Here is a 20,626-nt window from a genome sequence, read left to right as displayed (position 1 = left end):
CCAATATATTTCCTTAGTATTAATCTAAACTAATATAAATCTATAGTGCTTTTATATGATATTTTGACAGTATGTTTCAAAATCAGTAACAATAGTCTTAGCATTTGACCATTAGTTGTACTTCTGAAAATTTATTTTAAAGGAAATTCATAGCACCAATGGCATAGATGCTGTAGGCATAAAAAGTTGTATTTCAGGAAGCTGAAAAATAATCTACATCTCCAAAATTTAGACTATAATACATCAACAAGTTATAAATTTATGTACCTAGAAGAAATAACATTAACAATTGTGGACGGCTATTAAGATAATTAAAAAGAAGCTATGAGATGTTGTATTTTTGCTATGATTTTTATGTGAATTTAATGTTTGTGTATGTAGAAAATCCAAAGCAGAACTATGGGAGGTCATCCATAATGTATCAAAATAGAGGTACAGCACCAAAATCAGATATTAGCAGCGAAGAATTTTGTTAAAGCTATAAATTCATTTTTTTTATTTAGTTGCCTGAAGACTTGCCACAAATCTGTCCTTGGTATAAAGTATAGCTGAGGAACAAATACCAAATGGCCAAACCCTACTTTCTTCTTGGGAAGGAAACAAACTACTCAGCCCTTAGAGCAGTGATTCTCAACTTTCCTAATGCCGTGGCCCTTTAATCAGTTCCTGTGGGTCACGACCCACAGGTTGACAGTCACTGCTTTAGAGGATACTGTCTCTAGACAATAACTCAAAGATAATGAGAAAGTCAGATCACTGTAAAATTTATTAGCACTTCTCCCCCTCAAGAAGAACAGAGAGAATGGGTAGGAGTAACACTTCTATACCATTAACTTGAAAATCCTCAGTCCAGATTATTAGCATAAAAAGATACATAGAAAAAAAAGAAAGTGATCCTGAAGAGATGAAGTGATTTGCTGAAGTTAATTGGTGACAGAAACAGAATGAGCCCTGGTCTTCTAACCATCTCTGTATAACTCAGTCTATTTCCTTATCCAGAAATGGAATAAAAGCCCTTGGCGTTCTGCACTTCTTTGGCTCTTGTAGGAATCAAATAAGGGAGTTTCAAGAAGGAGTTCTGTACTTTGCAAACCCAGTTCACAATGAAGCAATGTAGAATTTAAAAGAAAAGTCAAGTGGTAACAGATTTTCCCTGATTTACAATCTGTACAGGTCAAGGGCATAAACTGTAGGAGAGAAGTCATTATGTGGTGCAGGAGACATAGACTGTTGGCGGCCCCTGTATTGATTCCGAGGAATGAGTGCCTTAGCCACAGTGTGGCAGATCCACGAGACGTAGCTGATGCATGGTTCTCCTCCTTCAGGCATGACAGGGCCCATTCTTTTTTCCTCTACCACCTGGGAGTGATTCAGGCTGAAAAGAGGTAGAGCTGCCAACCTGAGCTCTAACTCCTCTCATCCTCATTTTTCAACCACACTGCACACATGATACTAAACTCTATTCTCTTCATCTAGGTTCTGTTTCCTGGGCACAGCCAGGTACAATTCAGCCCCAGCTTTTAGAAAAATCCATGTTGAGCTTCAGTAATCCCCTACAGGCCCTTGTTAAGAGCTGCTCGCAGATAAGAAAAAGTTAATCTCTGCCCATAACAGATGGCCAATAAGAGCTTTAACCAACCTATTGTCTAACTGAGAGGGGTAGAACTCTAGAAACTACCACCAGGTTCAAATTGTGAATTAGCACTTCAAACACAGAAGACACTATTATTCTCATGTACCATATGCTATGAAAGTATATATATATATATCATACAGTAGAATAAAAACAGTACTAAATTTTGTACTGGTTTCTGTGTTCAGGTGCTACTTTGTGACTGTGGACAAATCACTTAAACTCCCTAGGTCTCTTTCTAAAATAAAGAAATCTCAGATCTTTTAGTCCTGAAGATCTGACTATTTATGAATAACATTAAGAATAATGAAGAAAATTTACACACACATTTACATCTACATCAAAGGGATGATTTAATAATAAAACATGTTTGTGAGATGTATTGGTCAAAACTAAATTACTCTCAGTATTAATATACTTATATATGTATCCACTTGGGTTTTCCTAAATACAGTTTGCATATTGCTGCAGCAAATGAAGAGCATAAAAAATAGTATATTTCTGTCAAGCTTTTCCTTAAGAGCTTCTTTTCTTTTTTCTTCTTTCTGCCTTTCCCTCTTTCCTATAGTATAGTATAGTATGGGTTTTATGAACATGCAGTCAGCCAGATTGAGTTCAAAGTTCAAGGTCTGATCTATAGGCCTGTATGACCTTAAGAAAATTATTTCACTGTTCTGTTCCTCATTTAAAATAATTATAATGGTACTCACATTAAAGAGTAGGTCTAGGGATTAAATGGTATTATATGCAAAGCTCTCAAAACACAGGAAGAACTTAGTATGTGTTATCTCTTGAGTTTAATTAATATACTGTGTTTGAATTGCCATTTAGTCTTTACAGGAGGAGATCAGAGCTGGAGGAAAAAAACAAGTAATTTGATGAGGCGCCCAGTGAGTGCTGTGAGTCCATCATCTACTCAGGTAGTAATTTGGGGCAGGCAGTTCAAATCTTCAGCTATTGTTCAGAGAGAGAGAGCTATGCTAGTGATTTATGTCTGTCAGGCTACCTACATAGATTTCAAGTCTAGAAATAGCTGATATTAGCCATGAACCAACATTGTGCTATGTGAGGAAGGAAGATGTCAAAGACCAGGGCTTTCTTTCTACACCCATCTTTTTATTCAGCTTTATTGAGCCATAATTGATGAAAAGGAGTTGTCTACATTTAAGGTGTGTGATGTAGTCTTTTGATGTAAGTAGACCCTGTGTAATGATTCCCACCATTAAGCTAAATATGCATCATATAGGTACCGTGTGCATGTGTGAGCAGTTATGAATATGTGTGTGTGTGGGGGGGGGTAGAAACATTTATGATTTATTCTGTTAGAAAAATTTCAGTATAGAGTACATTATTAGTTATAATTATCAATGCTGTACATTAGATCTCTAGCACTTGCTAATCTTATAACTGAAAGTTTGTACCCACTGACTAATATTTCTTGTTTGCTCCACCTTTAGCCACAGGCAATCATCACTTTTCTCTCTGTTTCTCTAAGTATGATTTTATTTTTAGTGTAATTTTTTAAGGTAATTTTTGTCTTTCTGTTAACACTTGCTCTTAAGGAACAACTTAGAATAAAAGAACCAGTAGTGAAAGATAGTGAAAAAGAGATGCCAATGAACCTGAAAAGAGAAAGGAGTGTGTGGTTTCACAGAAGTCAAAGTTCAGGCTCAGCGCCTGTAGCTCAGCGGCGAGGGTGTCAGCCACGTATACCAGGGCTGGAGGGTTTGAACCCAGCCTGGGCCTGCTAAACAATGACAGCTATAATAAAAAAAATAGCTGGGTGTTGTGGCAGGTGCTTATAGTCCCAGCTACTTGGGAGGTTGAGGCAAGAGAATCACTTAAGCCCAAGAGTGTGAGGTTGCTGTGAGGTGTGACACCATGGCAGTCCACTAAGGGTGACATAGTGACTCTATCTCAAAAAAAAAAGAAAAGAAAAGTCAAAGTTCAAAGTTTTTAAAAGGAGGTATTCTGGGGTCAAGTTATATAGATTTGAAGCCAGATATAAGCTGAGAAAAATAAATCATTGCATCTGAGAATACAAAGATTATTGGTAACTTGAGAGACCAGTCATGAAGAGATCATGAGGCAAGGTTTCATTTGGCTAAGGAGAAAGTGGGAAGTGAAAAATACGAGTCAGGGAATGTAGATAACTATTTGAATATAAAGTGGAGCTCATAGCTTCATAGAGCTACAGACAGGAAAACAATAATCTTGGTATCTATCAAGGGAGTTCATGAATTTTGAGGTTATAACTAAACATTTTGCACTGTTCATCTTAGAGAATTTGTAAAACAATGGTACGGAATAAATGTTTTACTGGAAAATAGCTTCAAACGATTGTGGCATATACAGAATTGCAGGGGATTAACACTAAAATAACTAAATATCGAAAAGCTCTACTTTTAGCTGGTTGCTATGAGACCAAGGCTAGATGATACCCAAACAACGACAAGTTAAGTGGGAAAAGCTAATCAGCCCATCATTTTGTCAGCATGGTTCCAAATACCGGCTTTGACTGATTTCCTCTCTAAATTGACTCAATCCAACATTGTGGGGTCATCATTTAAAGACCATAGATGTTTACAAAGGACTTAATTTTCTAAATTATACTACATGACTAGACTTTATTCATCCACACAGGCAATGATTATATGTCTGTGTACACACACTCACATACGCATACACACAGACACACGTACATATACACAAATCCATATAATGCACATATACAACATCCATACTGCAGTTAGTTATCCAAATGTTTTTTAAAGAAAAGTTTTAAATATTTTTATGCTGTCTAGCATAAATGGATGACAAAATTGTCTATTCTGTGTTACTGACTAGTACCATTTAAGCCAGAAGCAACTAAGTCAGGTTATTCTATTTAAGCTCATTCTGTTTAAAATGGTAGAAAATGTAACTTAATTCTTTGTACCTTCAATTAACTTGAAATAATAAACAAAAGAAGAAAGGGCAGAAAAATGAGTGCTGGATTTCTAAGACGTGGTACAACAGATATGTAAAATACCACATTAATAGTTTTTACATGAATCACATGTTGAAATTACATAGTATTTTGGATAGGTTACGTTAAATAAAATATAATTAAAATTAAAAAAAAAATAGAGAGTGAGGGGAAGGAAGAAAGGAGAAAAAAGTGTCAGGGAGTCAGGTTGTAAATAGGGTAAGAAAAATGCCAGGACAGGAATGCTGAGAGAGGGCAGCACATTGCTTGCGTGAATCAGAAGGAAGCCGAGGACCAGCGAAGACGATGCTGTAATGGATTCTTTTCTTACCCAGATATCTTCTTCAATTCTCAAAGCCAGACATTTGGGGATGATTTCTGGGATCAGAGCTGAAATTTTCAAATCAGTATTATTTGAAATCTCACGACCTCCTAAACCGAATACAAAATTTTCTCTCAGAAGAAAGAAGGCAAAGTTAATCTAGTGGAATGTTTTAAGCAGTCCCCAAGAAGAAACATTTTTATCCCTTCTACTTAAATAGGAGAAAGGGCTAAATTTAGCACTAACAGATCTTTGAGTTATCCAATAAGTGTCACTGAAGGCTTTCAAATAAAATAGCCTATCCTGAATAGGAAAGGCCGAAGAACACAGTATGAATACTATTATTATAGATGACTAATTCAATTTATGTCACCACTTTAGATTAGTTCAGCATGGAAGAGCCATCATGATTATCGAGCATTGGCTGTTGCAAATATTTTTCTGTGTAAAATCACTGTTTCTCAAAATAGGGCTTGAAAAATGAATGTAATATTAATGTCTGATGTGGTGCTGTCACAGGAAAAATTAAGTTAGTTAAAAAAATCCATGAATGCAGGTATATTACTAGTTCACAGATGTGTGAGAGGTGCTAATGCATAAATTTGAATTTTCCCTAGTATGTTCTATTTCAGAAACTATGGCTCCACACATGCTTGTGTTAAAAGATAAAAGGTTCACGTTTTATATTTACTCAAAAAAGCATAAAAGACAAGGCATGTATTTCATAAGTAAAATTATAAAGGAGACACATTTTACATAAGTATTCTCTATTTCCCTTTGTATTCACAGATTCCTTATTCCTCTGCCACAATCAGGTTATTTTGATGGATTTTTGGCGTTTGAAAGTTTTATTCTCAACTAGAAGTTGATAAAAGTATAGGCTAGCTAAGTAGTTAGACTCTCCAGGGTGTGTGAATCTTAAACAATCAACAAATACTCACTGTGTATATCTTTTGTGAGGTTACAGAACATTTAGGTCTTGCTCAGAATGTATTATCTCAGTCAGGTTGTTAAAAATGGCATAGAGAATAAAAACGAGGATATCTGAGTCCTGTTGATAGAATCACTGTTTATGTTACCCACCACCCAAAACAATTTAATAATTTGATAGTTTGTAGTCACTAGTTAAAATCATAGAATCTGGTGTCTGCCCACTTGGCTTCATATCTTGATTCTGCTATTTACAAGCTGAAAGACCTTAGGTAAGTCCTTTAAACTGCATTTGCTTTACAATCCACATTATTTAATGTGTAGACAATTGTAGTACCTAATTCCTAGGGTGTTGAGCATTAAATTCGTATTTGATGTTAAATTAATACAGACGTACTCACATAGGGTCTACTATGCCCCAGGTTTTCTAAGAATTTGTGTTGTTACTATCAATATGTGGTGATATAATCAGGTACCAACTTTTTACTCCAGGGAACACATGACAATTACTTTTTGCTGCTAAACATATTATATTATTAGCCTTGAAATAAATAGCATCTACTGTAGTCTATTCATCTGGTTCAATAATACTTAGAGTTTACTTTGTATAGTCACTGTTCATGGTACCATTACAGAATAGTAATGACTGCAGAGTCTTCTCCTTGATGAAGCTTGTGTTCTAGTTGAGAGACAGATAAAAAAATTCAGTTTGATGGCAGATGATAACAAATGATCTGAGGGTAAAGATATAATGAGGGGTGAAGGTATCATTTTCCATAGCCTTGTCGAGAAAGGAGTCTGAAGGATGTGTCTATGAGTAGAGACGTGGCGTGATGGAGAAAGGTTCTGTTACTACGTAGGGGATAAACTTTCTTGACAGAGGAATAGCGAGTGCAACGTTCCTGACACTGGAAGGGACTTGATGTGTTCAAGGAATAATGAGAAAATCAGTTTGTGTATTTCAGAGTGGTGGTAAATGAGTAGAATGAGAAAGACAGGGGTCAGATAAGCTGGCTGACAGGGTTTTCATCTCCAGTGAAAATCATTAATGGTTCCAGGCTGCAGTAGGATGTAATCCCATTTGCATTCTAGAAGCAAATGGGCTTACATCCTACCACGAATGTGGCTTTGTGTCCAGGGTAAGAGTCAGACCAGTAGGAGAAGCACAATGACAAGAATTTCTTGTAGTTCAAGTGAAGGTTGGGATTTGGGGCTAAGGGCGGTAGGGGTGAGGATTGTGTGATTTGACAGAGATAATGCAGGAAGGAGAGGATTTTCTCGCAGCACTTAGGTGAAATTTCTGACCACATTTCCCCCAGCTGCCCCCCTATTCCTCTTACTGAAGAAAGCACATACCAAAAAAGAATGAGAATATGATTGCTCTAGGGCCAAACTTGAACTTGATGTAAATCATGAAAGTATAAATTATTCACAAATAATCTATTACTCATGACACATGATGCACACCACTCCACCCTCCACTTGCACCCTGTGCAATCTGATTTCACAGCAGGGGATGAGTCCCATAGCTTCCTGTGGTGGCTGAAGTGTTCTGGAAAAGCTATATAGAGCAGGGAAGATCTGAACTAGGCCTTTAGTAAGAGTACAGAAGACAGAAGATAAAGGCATTCCATTGATGGCCAGATATGGAATATGGCATTCTCTCCAGACCCTGACATTGACTTTATAAAGGAGAAGGAAAGGCAGTGAACTGACATCTGGGAGGAAGAGTTTCTGGTTACTTTTCTCTGTAGTTAAATGCTATACCTGTTCCTTTACCTACTCATTGAACTCTTTAGAACAAGTATGCAAGAGGAAACATTTTCATAAGAGAAGAGGAGAATTCTAGCGCATCTCCCAGTGTGATGTGCCATTCCTCCTCTCTCCATGGGAGCTATTTGTTGGGTGATCAGCCCTGCCAAGAAAGGCTCTTCAGTGTTCTTTTCTAGTTTAGCAGATAATCATAAATGGAAAAAAAAAACCTCACTGCATCTAATTAACTTTACGGTTTATTTGATAGAGCTACAGCTGCCTTTTTATGTAAGGACACTAAATATATTCTCTTCTTCATTGGAGTCCAGATGGCTACAGAGAAAAGGACAGAAACCACATGAACAGCTTGATGCCAGCATCCCAGAGATGGTCAGAAAAGCCTCTGATCCCAAACCACAAGGCAGTGGAGGTTATTTATCTCAGTGACACCAGGGGAAGGGGCCATAGATCAGTTGGTACAGGAAGGAACACAGGAGGATGTTGACCTGACATTGGACTCTCTCCTCCCTGGACAATTTCCCCAGCCAGTGCTCTTGGCTATGGTTTTCCTATGTTTGTGTGACCCTCTACACCATCTCCATCTGCTGAAATTTTAGCTGTTCTTTAAAGCTTTTTCAGTTTGGGGTATAAGTTGTGTTTCACTTCCCACAAAAAGTAAAGCAAAATCAACAAGTGGGGGAAAAAGTACATATAGACTAACAATTAAAATACACACATAAGTTCAAAGGTAGAGGCTTTTCATCAAGTATGGCTGGATTCAGGGTTTAAATGATGTCACTAGCGCTGTAGAAGAGTGAGGCACTTTCCTGCTGGGCCCAAGGCAGAACTAGCCTCCTTGGCTTGGGTTGGCTTGTTGTAAGTTATGTTTTTTTCCTCTGAAACAAATATGGCTAAAGCCTTTATAATGTTGACTAGTCTAGATACTACTAGGTGTTCAAGTATCAACAGATGAAGGTAGCAACACGACATTTCTCTCTGCAGCTGGGATTGGACTCCAGGGGTAGGAGACCAAATGAAAATAAGATCACAAGATTCTCTTCTAGAAGTTGGGATAAGTGGTTACTTTATGAGGGGAAAATATCCACCACCACCACTAACAAACTACAAACACCCACTCCGGAGGCCTAGTACATTAGTTCCCTTAGAAACTTGCTCACTTGCTCTCCACCTTCTGCTAAGAAGTTTTGTTTGCCTCGTCTGTGTGCCTTCTTTCTCCTTCATAACCCTTAATGAAAGGTACTGTGTTGTATTTGTACCTGGCTTGACTTTAGAATAGAGCACGACACGTTGCATACAGAAAATTTGTCATTAAGAAGGAGTGTTACTGTATTTATAGACAAATGAATTTTGGATTTGAATAATAGGTTGGTATCATTTTTAGAAAAATAGAAAAGGTGTAAATAATTGGGAAACCATAAAAATTAGGAATGAAAAGCTTTGTGGAATTTCTCATACTATCAGCAGAGATTATTTACTCTTCTTGTTTATGTTAATAATTCTATGTATTCATATTTTCCATTTTTCTAAAATATTAACCGGTATTCATTGAGTCTTTTTGTATAGGAAGTAAACAAAGGAATTTTGCTATGTAATCTCAATTTCTCATAACAAACCAAGAAGTTTTATATCTATTTTACAGATTATGAATCTGAAATGTAAAGAGGTTAAAGGATTTAGCACAATAGCACCAGGAATAGTTTGAGGTTGGATTTCAGGTAAACCTGACTTCAGGTTTACCTAATTAAGAAACATGAATTATTTCCTCACCCAATACATATCTTAAATTTTATGTTTTATTATTTGTATTTCCTGGGTTTCAGCATGCAGAACTGAGGCTTTCTCTCTCTCATATGTTAAAGATGAGGGAATTTCTTTTAAGTTTTCTTATTTTTTGAAAGCCTAACACTAGTTAATACAATTTTTTCCTCTTTGTTTAATTTTCTTTTTCTTCCTTTCTCTCATCCTCCTCCCTTTCTTCATTTTATTCAGAACTCAGATACCACAGTGGCTCAAGAGGTAAAATGAAGTACCCAAGAGGATGAACAAAAATCTACCATACATATCAATATAGTGAATAACATGAATGGCTTAAACTTTTCACTGAAATCATGTGGGCTGAATGAATGATTAAAAACATAATAATAAATAAACAAGCCAGTGTCTGTTGTCTACGGGAAAACACATCTAGCCTACAAGGACTCATTTAGACTGAAGGTGAAAGGATGGATATTCGTTCTTTTTTGCTATTATCTTTGAAGAAGCAATTGTGGAGTCTATAACACTTAGAGAGATAGAGTGGCATTGGGGTTCCACACTTGACTTCTGGGGATAGGTAGCGTTAGGCTCAATGACTGATTTTGAGACTAAAATTCCTATGATTTTGAACAAAATAGAAATCCTTGGTTTTATTTTTCTTAAAGTGACCAAAAATAGTAATACTTTATAGGTTTTCCATAAAACCTATAGAGAGAAGTAAACAGAATACTTAATGAAAGCAATTAGCTATGAGCCTAGCACATAGTAAATACATCATTAAATATTTGCTCTCATTGGCCACTATTTATCTGAGGAAGTAAATGCCAGACTTCATGATCTCTGAATTGCTTTAAAAGTTGAATATCTATTTCCAGGACTAGAGAAAAGAATATTTTGAAATCATCAAGAGACATAAGTCAAATAAAGTTTAATAAGATTTATTAATATATATGTAGCATTAAATGTATAAAATAAAATAGAACTTTGCACCAGCAGGCTCTTAAGGGAATCTGGATTTCATAAAAGTGAACTCCAGAAACTCAATAGAACCCAGTTTCTAATAAGGTCAAGTCTATCTTAGGAGCAAAAGGATCGGTCCAAAATCTTATTGCAATATGAAATGTGCAAAATGAAAATTAGCCAATGAAACTGTTGAAAATATTGTTTTTTAGTTCATTTTTTTCTCACTTAAAGATGTGAGAAAAGTCAGAAACATAAAATTCAAACATACCATTGTTATTTTTAACTTCAACATTCTCTCCACTCTGTAAAAATCCCTTCTCTATAGCTAGGTCAGATCATGAGGTTGGATAGTAAAGAATGGAATAGTGAATCCTGATTCTGGGAGGCAGTAGAAATCTGCCACTTGAAATGACCAATAAGTAGCACACCAAAAACAGAGATGGGGGGTGGTGGATCATTTTAACGTCTGCAGAGTTAGTGATGGCTTCTTCTTCTTGCGGCCTGCTCCAGCACTGCCCTCTCTCCACTATCCTGTGGTTGCTAAGCAACCTCTCATAGAAGTAGTGGAGTGAGCAAGATCTGTCAAATTCATTAGTTTTGCCTTAAAGAGGCAGTGGCTATAATGAAAATAAAAATACAAAGCTTTGTCTCTGTTTATTCTAGTGTAGACAGGAAAGGAAGGAAATTCTCCTTCTTTCAATCCTACACCATTTTCATTTCCTGATTCTAGATAGGGAAGTCCTTGAAAGCTAGAAGGATTGGAGGTAAAAGCTATGTCTGATACAGAGAATGCAGTAAAGCAAAAAGAAAAAAAAAATTACCCACTAAGTTGACAATGTATTCTTTATAAAATTTCCATTTCCACTTACTCTGGGAGCAAGTTACATAATCTCACATAGTCTTGAAATTCAGTAAAAGAAGGGCTGTAGGGAAATTAATAGTAGCTCTATCCAGTGGGGCATACACTTCAAGGGAAAAAGAAAGCATAGTTTTTCCTATCCATTGAAATCTATTACACATTTCTGGGAATATCTGCTGTATTCCGTATGTGTGAAATAGGAAGATAAGACAAGATTAGGGTTAGGCAGGGAAGGCAGAGCAGTTAAGATGAGGTGGGTGTTACACCCAGAGCCTCTAGTGCTGCATATAACTTTCTTCTAAACATTGCTTTAGGACTGGAATGTCTTATATTTGATTTCTTCCAAAGGAATTTCTATTCTGTAGGCTAGAATATCTTGTTCTCCTAGGTCTCTTTCATATAAAGACTTGGTCTTGTCCCATGGAATAAATACCAATGCAAGATAAAATAATAAATAATAGTGTTTACTTCGAAAGTATGCAAATGAAAAGTTACGGCTTAATTGTAATTGACTAGTTGTGTGATCTGGGATGAATCATTTAAACTTTGCTAACCCTTGGTTTTCTGATCTACCAAATGAGAGCACTAAAAATATTATCTCCTGAAGTTCTTGTGGAAATTAAATGAGGCAACCCATGTACATTGATTAGTAGAGTGAATTACTTAAAGTAAGTGTCAAGTAAATAACATTCTCAGTGTTATTTTTGTTTTTAGTTTTGCCAGTAATTTTGCGTTGTTTGAATGTTTTACTGTGAGTATTCAGTACTGTTGTAATAATGCTAAGAACAGTGATAAAACTAAAAAATCAAAACCACATATCCTCATTCAAACCGCAGACGTGTCCCAACCCCATCCCTCTAGGATAAAATTTTTGAGTAGCCCTCAAAGTTAATATTAACAAAATGCCTTATCTTCATTTCACTGAATGTCAGAGTTTCTTACTGAGAGGACCCTAGGATTTTGCTCTCCTGGACTTCCATTCAGATGTGACTGATTAAGAATGGTGACCCAGTGTTCCCTCCCCTACCCCTTCTTTAGCCCTCTACCAGAGCCACAAGAAATTGTGAATGGTCTTCTGTGTAAACAGTAATGCCAAGGATCTTGTAGAGTCATTGTTATCCTTTTCTTCCATATTATTCTTTTCTCATTTACATGTATATACTTGAGTTTATATGAATGTTTTATAAATGAGAACATAATCTAAGCCAAGAATATCTCTGTCTGTAAGTAACCTTCCACATCCAGGTTTTAGAGGAGGTAGATAACTTCTACAAGGAGATGAGATCCACAACCACAAATTTCATGGTTTAAGTTAGATAGAAAAGTGAATATTTGAGCATGGATGAGCAGAGACCCTCATATACATGTCCAGTGACCAAGAGTCCTGAGAATTTTCCCTTCAGGCCTGTGGCTGCTGGTAACCCTGCCTGCTATTTTCCAGTTCAGGAATTAACATGGCACAGGAGCCCTAAAGATGAGCTAAGGAAGACAAGTTTTAGACCTGGACTTGAAATTTTTGTGAAAAGCACTTTCCTTCATTACCAAACTAAGCATTCATTGAGGGCATATTTGATGTCAGAAATAATGTAGGTATTTTATACAAAATAAATCTTAAAATCTCTTGTAGTCCTACTATTATATACCTTGGTGTTATAAGTTCCTCCCTTCCCTTTACTCTCAGCTTTGACCACATTATAAGGAATCAATAAATATTATGACAGGGTGTTGAGAATTATCATTAACTTTCTATCAAAAGAATTATTTCCTGTTTCACTGAATACAATGCTGCTGATGGGATTATGCTTGTAGAAATTATCTGAGCCAGTGTCATCAAGACTCCTTACATTAAGAAACAAACAGAATCTAACATAAGAATAGATAACACAAGTGCCAAACATTTCACTGTGATCTTTCAGTTATAATGAATAGGTTACACTCAAGGGACTAATTACTGTTTTTTTGTAAGGAAGACAATCATAGCCATTAACATTTCTGCTCTCTAAGTGATTTTCACCCACTTACCAATCTGTGCTACCTTTCCGTCAAGTTACACCTTCCAGAGCCAGTTCCCAATTCATTGGCAGCTACCTCTTTGCTAAGACGTGATGACTTTTCAGGAACCCTTGCTCAAATGTATTTTTAGTTTCATCCCATGCAACTATACATCTCTAACATAATTATTTCCCTGATAAAATGTATTTCATTCAACCAGCGTTTATATCATAACTACTATGTGCTTAAATGAATGTTTTTCCTAGAAAGAAATTCTAGACTAGGTCATTTGAATCAGCCTTTGTTTCCTGGAATCAGCACACCCACATTGGTGAGTTGAAACTATCACAGATGTTATCACGAATTGTCCTTAAAGAAGTGGTAGTTAGATAACTGGGAAGCAGAGCATTCTTCCCATCCTAAGGAAAGAAGTGCTTTTAACATGGTTGGTCACACATGGCTCTTTACAGGTGCAAAGCCAAAACTTTAATTTTTCTGCAGTAATAAATTCTATCTAACACAAGGTAACACCCCACTCCTCCCCTATCTCTCTCTCTCTCTGTCTCTCAGTCTTTCTATCCATCTGTCTCTCATTCACATAAATACATGTATCATCCCTTGCTCTCTCTAATATTACGTGCTGAACACATTGGGCTGTGTAGTTTTTATGTGTTTCTACCATAATTATGCAGCATTAACCTTTACACAGGACTAAGTTGCTGTGTGGGTGGCAGGATGAACAGTTAAAGAGCACTGCTTTTGCAGAACAAGACTGTGGGAAACAGAACAGCACAATAACTTAAAAACTTTGTGCTCTCTCAAATGGATTTCTGTTGTGCTTACATTAGAGCAAGATCTCAGAAAGGACTATTAGGATGCTTGTTTATCCACAACTGTATTTTTTGTTCACATTTAAAGAAACCACAGACTTTTCAATCTCCTCCAAGAAGGGTCATATAGTAGATGGATCTCCTCTTTTCAGAATCAGTCGTGAGCAAAATATCCAAACAAAGCTCCCATTCGTCTTTCTGATGAGTGGCACTCTTACTCTGTCCCAAGGAAGAAAAATAAAGAATCTGTTTCTGTTTACTTAAAAGAGGTGGTAAATCCTACTTGGATCATAATCTTATAAAACCCATTGAATCATGATGAAATACGATATTAGTGATAATAACAAAAGTGACTTGATTCTTTGTTATTCTAAATATTTATTTGTTCATGAGGGTGTGTGTCTGTCAATGTGCATGTGTGTGTGTGTGTAGAGAGAGGATTGGATGGGGTTAGAAGGGTACTAGTTATCCACAAAAAAAATGTTCCTTTATATGTCCTTTCTATTAAATGTCCCTGACATTCTGAGCTGTTAGTTCTAAGAGAAAGGTGAAAGCTTGTCCTGCAAATGCAATAGTGGGTTCCCTTCCTCATGCCACCATGCTATTATTAGCACTCACATAGAGTCCATGCACCTGGTAATATACAAGGGAGCTGGGTAGAATGTAGACAACAAATCTATCCCATTTATTTCAGAATTTTTATTTAATGTCATAATGTTCCATCAAAGGTCCTGGAGAAGGTCAAAAGAGAGGGAAAAACACAGATTATGGAAGATGTGGGCAGCAGTGTAAGAGGAAGAATGAATTCACAAATCAAGTTCAGTGTTCTTTAACTGAAATGTATGTTTACTTAGAGCCATCCATAAATTGAACTGCTGACTGGATTTGCATGTTATAAATATACTTAGGAATTTCAAACACATGTTCATTTACTAATGACCACTAATGGCCATAGGCTAAACAAAAGCTTTCATAATCAAAAGTCATATATTATTATCTCTTTCACACCAGAAGCATCATTAATCCTTCATTATAAACTAAGAGTCAGTCTTTCACCTTGATGGCTACCAACTAAAATCTAAGTTAATTCTGGTTTACTAATCTCAATATAAATTTTATAAATGAGTTAATATTTGATTATGCTGAAATGATATTTTCCTTCCCAAATCTCTTTGCCTTTTGACTAAATAATGGTATATGAAATGTTAATGATGGTTACTCTTTAAGAATGGGGGTAAATCAGGAATGTGTAGAAAAAGTTAGAAGACATGGGACAGTGCCTGTGGCTCAGAGGAATAGGGTGCTAGCCCCATATACCAGAGGTGGCAGGTTCAAACCCAGCCCTGGCCAAAATCTGCAAAAAAAAAAAAAAAAAAAAAAAAAAAAAATTAGAAGACATAACATTAAATAGAAATCATTTTAATTTCTCTTTGTGTTTCAACTTATTATATTAAGTGCTTTGCAACATCTCTTCATCCCATTGTGGACTAAAGCTAATAATTTCTGTCCAGTTGTCATGATGCTCACTTCCACTGATAGCACCCTGAGTTTGTTGTGTTTTAGTTGGAATATATGTAAAAAACGAGGCTTTTTCTCAAGGTTCCTAGTCTCAGGATTAACTGGAGTGTTAGTTATGTGCAGTCACAGCAGATCCATCTCATTTTCTTGTAATCAGAACTAAGGATTTGCAGCAAGCTTATTAAATTCTTCCAGCCACCAAAGTCATTGTTTAGGAAATGAAAGCAAGTAAGTTTGTAGTTAATGCCCCCACAAGCATATAGAATGAGGAAAAAAAGGTTGTCCTCAGTCTAGGTTGGCAGACTCTGGAGACACACAGCCAATATATCTCAGACTTAGGAATCTGAGTTTTAAAATATCATTTGATCAAGAAAGAAGGAAGTGCTGTCTTAATCAATATATACTGATGGGATTTCTACTTCTCCAAGAGGGAATTCCGAATTTATGGGTCAACTTTAATATGGTCTAGAGCTCCCTGGTTAATGCTGTGTTACGAAGAAATAGTGATATGAAAAGAAACATTAATTGATGAAACTTTGGGAAAAGAAAGGGAAAAAGAGACCCAGTGGACACTATCTGAGTCCTGGCTCTGTATTTTTGATAATTCATATCATCTCTCAGGTATCTGTAAAATAAAGAGTTTAGTTTGAAGGAGGTAAGTTCCAAGGCCCCTTTAAGCTCTGATATTCTGTGAGTGTCTAAGTGAAGACTGGTTTACACTGAATCGTAAATGGTGCTGGGACCCACAGGCATGTTGATGGCACCCGGCCAATGACTCAGGAAGGGCAGAATGGGACCAGGTGGCAAACCGCTCTGCACACTTGGCAAGAACACATCCCTGTCTGTAAATGCAACAAGTCTCAGCCCACATGAATAAGACCCACCCCCTTTCTGTGTCTGCTCTCTGAGCCTGATAGCAGTTTCCCCCCATTTTTCCATTTTAGAATTCTCTGAAAGAGAATTTGTTTTGTTTTGTGAAAGTGCTTACTTGGCAAACAGGTTCTCCCCTCCTCTCCCTTCTCACAGACACTGTAATAATAAGCACCACCAAAAGAGGCTAATTTTGCCAGATTTGGATTTCATCAGCCAGCGCTTTCCAAAGATTGCCACATTATTGCAAAATTAGACTTTTATTACTGGAATAAATACTGTGCAGCCTTTGTAGCCAGCACTTAATGGATTCCTTTGCTAATTCCACTGAATAACAAGGATTCCTTGTGAAAATAAAGGCAGATAAGGTAGAGTAAACCAGCAATTACATATAATGTGCTGCTGTTAGCCTGCCAAAGCGGTTCATAAACCCAGCAGGGAAAGACTGGGGCATTTTTCAGGGCTTTCACCCCAATTGCCTTGCTGAACGCCTCCCTCTTGGTGAGCTGTTTACATGGAGGTGAATAGATTCTGCAGCTGTCTCTTTCTGTGGCCTGGTAGGAAGGCTTTATTACCTTCTTTGCCTTGTTCTCTTCCCTGGGAGAATTCATTTTCTATCTTAATACCTTATTTGCTTATGAGCCAAATCTCTGTGAGAGCCAAAAATACACAAGAATACTGTATCAGAGAAGGGTAATACATTACATTAGTTCAGAGCATGGGTAATAGAAGGAGAAAAAGATGAGTGGATATGCCCTCTCCACCATGTTCAAGCTGGGTGACTTTAAGGGAAATATTCTAAGTTCCCTTATCCTTACTTTTTCCATTAAGATGGACATAATGCAGGGATAATCAAACTCTAGAATGCATCTGAATCACCTGCAGAGTTTGGGTCAGCACACCAAGCAACTGGTGGGTAACATCCCCAAGGTTTTTTGATTAAAAAATTCTGGGAGAATTTGCATGTCTAACACATTACCACATGATTGTGTTTGTGCTTGTCTGGGGAACACACCCTTTCTACAGCATAGGGATATTATTGGGATTATGCAAGATAATGTATTAAAAAATGTCTATTTCACACATCGTTGCCTCTTGGTCCTCGACAATATATTTCTGTGTAAATACACCCTTTGTTTTCTCATTTTCATGTAGGAATTGTATTGTGATGTTCTTCTTACCACTCTAAAATCTTAATTTTTTCATCTTTTCATCCTGAAACTCTTCATGGATGCTGCTCTTTTTATTTATTTGTTCATCTGCAGGATCATGAACCTGCATGGTTGCCTCTTCCCCACCTTTTCTTCTGTCTCTATCACATATTATGATTAATTTTATTGGGCCTTAGAATTTATTTCCAAGATATGTGTCAGTTCAAAAGTCTACCCTTCCCTATTTCTACTCCATATCCTGTAAATCTGATTTGTGTGTGCTTTTTAAATTTTTGAATGAAACTGATATCCATGTAGAAATAATTGATTTATCTAGGAACCAACTCTATTGTCCTCAAGTAGAATTCCAAATCTAATTTCTTCATATGCCAGTCATAACTTTAATTTGCTGACATCCATGTGGGAAAGCGGTAGGGCTTATTTCTGGAAGAGCAAGGAGAGAAGTTGACCTAATGCACGTGTGCTTCCTGGACATGTGGCCTGTGTTCTGGAGACTTTTTAAAAAGATTCTGGCTCAAGAGGGCAATTCTTTTTCAGATAATACTGTGTGGGCTGTCTAGGGAGTGTCAGAAAGATGAGGTGGGCTGGATTCTCACCCGGTTCAATCACTAGCCACCTGAATAATACCCAAGACTTGGTATTTTATCCTATAATCCATTGTAGGTGAAACATTAGAGTAATAATTCTATAAAATCCCCATTAGCTCTTCAATTTAGTGATTCTTGGAGGCCTATTTCTAGAAGAGTTCTCTTTATAAAGTTTCTTTTCTAGAAAGCTCACACATAAGCGATTAAAGCCTTAGATAACTTTGATTCTTTTCCTAAACTTTTCATATAATAGGACTTAACACTCATAAGATAATTTAAAGGGGAAAAATGAAAAAGGTTTGGCCAACATTTTTCAAGCTGTTTTAAGAAATGCTGTTCTAAGAAATCATAGTAGATATGTGCATGTCATCCTTGCCTTTCACCACTTCTACTATTCAGTAAAAGATAATGTAGACACCTTTGAGAAATCCACATGTCGTATTAATACACCAAAGCTTCTGAGAAGTCCTGCAGAAAATGAATGCAATTTCTTCAACTCTGTCTAGTTGTAAGATGTAGAAAAACACATTTGGAACACACATACAAACACATACACATACTTTTTTCAGTTGTTGCAGTAAGGATCTCAAGGAAAAGTGATGTCGCGAAGAATAAGCGCGCTTATTGAAATTGTATTTTAAATAAAGGTGACCATCTGCTCGCTCAGGCAAAATGGCGAGCTTCTTTATTTGCAGTTGGCTTATATAGGGAATTTTGTACATGAGCACAATGCAGCAATGACCTCATTGATCCATTTAAACAGCTTATGACCACCATGTAAGTAGCTCCTCCCTGGTAATCTAATAATCACTTACACCTTTAAGCATAATCCTTTCAATATAACCGGGTTTAACATAACTTAATAAAGAACATGTTGTCAATTATTACTTTCTTTGATCTTATCTGATGAAGCCTAAGGCTACGGGGAAAGAGACATTTGAATGTCTGTTCTACTGACCATGCCATTTGGAGGCAGTTACTTTGAATCTTTAAGCCAAGCATAGAGAAACTTATTGGGCATATAGGAGTTTGTGTGCAAACCTCTGCTCCCATGTAGGCCTTGAGTCAGGGGAGTTTTTGCTGGAGACTTTTATAAGGAATTCTCAGGCTGGACTTCTCAAAAGCCTTTCATGAGCCCAAGTTTCATCTGTGCCATTAGATACTTGTATGACATTACCATTCCCAGTCCTGTCAGCAAATGACCTTCATCACTTACCACAGATCAGGAAAGGTTACTCCATTCCCAGAGCCGTCAGTAAGTGACCTTAGTCACTTACCACAGATCAGGAAAGGTTACTCCATTCCCAGAGCCATCAGTAAGTGACCTTTGTCACTTACCACAGATCAGGAAAGGTTACTGATGGGTATCTGGCCAGTGTTCCAAAGGGCTTTCTCATAGGCCTTATAAAGTCAACCTTAATTCCTTAACGCAGTCTGGAAATGCTATTCCAGCCAAAACCTTGTTCATGTTAGGCCTGCAACTAACCTGGCTACATCGGATTTTACCTCAGTTTCTTAAGTATGCCTGCACAAAATCTTTTCACTGCTCTCTCTCAAGCAGCTTTTTAGGCCAGAGGCATATAGGTGTTTTGCCTATATTCAGTATTGATTAATGTTCTGCTGAATATAATTTCAGAAGACAACCTCTTTGGGGAAAGCTGGTTTGGAATGCAATCCTATACAATTGGATTAAAAGTACCTAAATTTCAAGCTGGGCATAGTGGCTCCATGCCTGTAATCCCAGCACTCTAGGAGGCTGAGGCTAGTGGATTGCCTGAACCTCACAAGTTCAAGATCAGCCTGAGCCAGAGTGAGATGCTCACTTCTAAAAATAGCAAGGGCCCTGTGGTTTGTGCCTATAGTCCTTGCTACTTGGGACACTGAGGCAAGAGAATTGATTATGCCCAACAGTTAGAGGTTGCTGTGAGTTATGATATTGCCACACTCTACCAAGGGTGATAAAGTGAGACTCTCAAAAAAAAAAAAAAAAAGGTTCCTAAATTTCAAGAGCTCTAAGCAATACTTGGAGAAAGCAACAGTGTTACAGGAGCCCTAACCTGGAAGAATGGGTTAAACTGGGTGAACACCCCAGGCACAGTCCATCACCAGGCTCACCACACCAATGCAATGAGGTCTCCAACTTCTCCAGAGCAACTTGTCTCAAGCCACATAGCCAGGAAATTGCAAAAGTGGTAAAAAAAAAAAGGACACAAGTCAAGACTAGTACTCTTTTTACTAACCCCTGTCCTGTGTCTTTTACACACAAAATAACTGCATCATCAGGGAAGTGGTCTGGGAATGTGATAGTTCACAATTTCCATCAGTGATAGTGAGTGTGTGTCAGGACAGAGAGTGTAGAGACACTTCCAAAGGATGAGACTTCAAGTTTCCCTTAGACTGTACCCCATGTGTGAAAAAAAAAATCTGTGTCAGGATGGCTTCAAAATCCTCATG

This window comes from Otolemur garnettii, unplaced genomic scaffold (assembly GCF_000181295.1).
Source record: "Otolemur garnettii isolate 467f Iridium unplaced genomic scaffold, OtoGar3 scaffold00021, whole genome shotgun sequence".
NCBI lineage: Eukaryota > Metazoa > Chordata > Mammalia > Primates > Galagidae > Otolemur > Otolemur garnettii.
Note: the sequence above shows the minus strand (reverse complement) of the source record.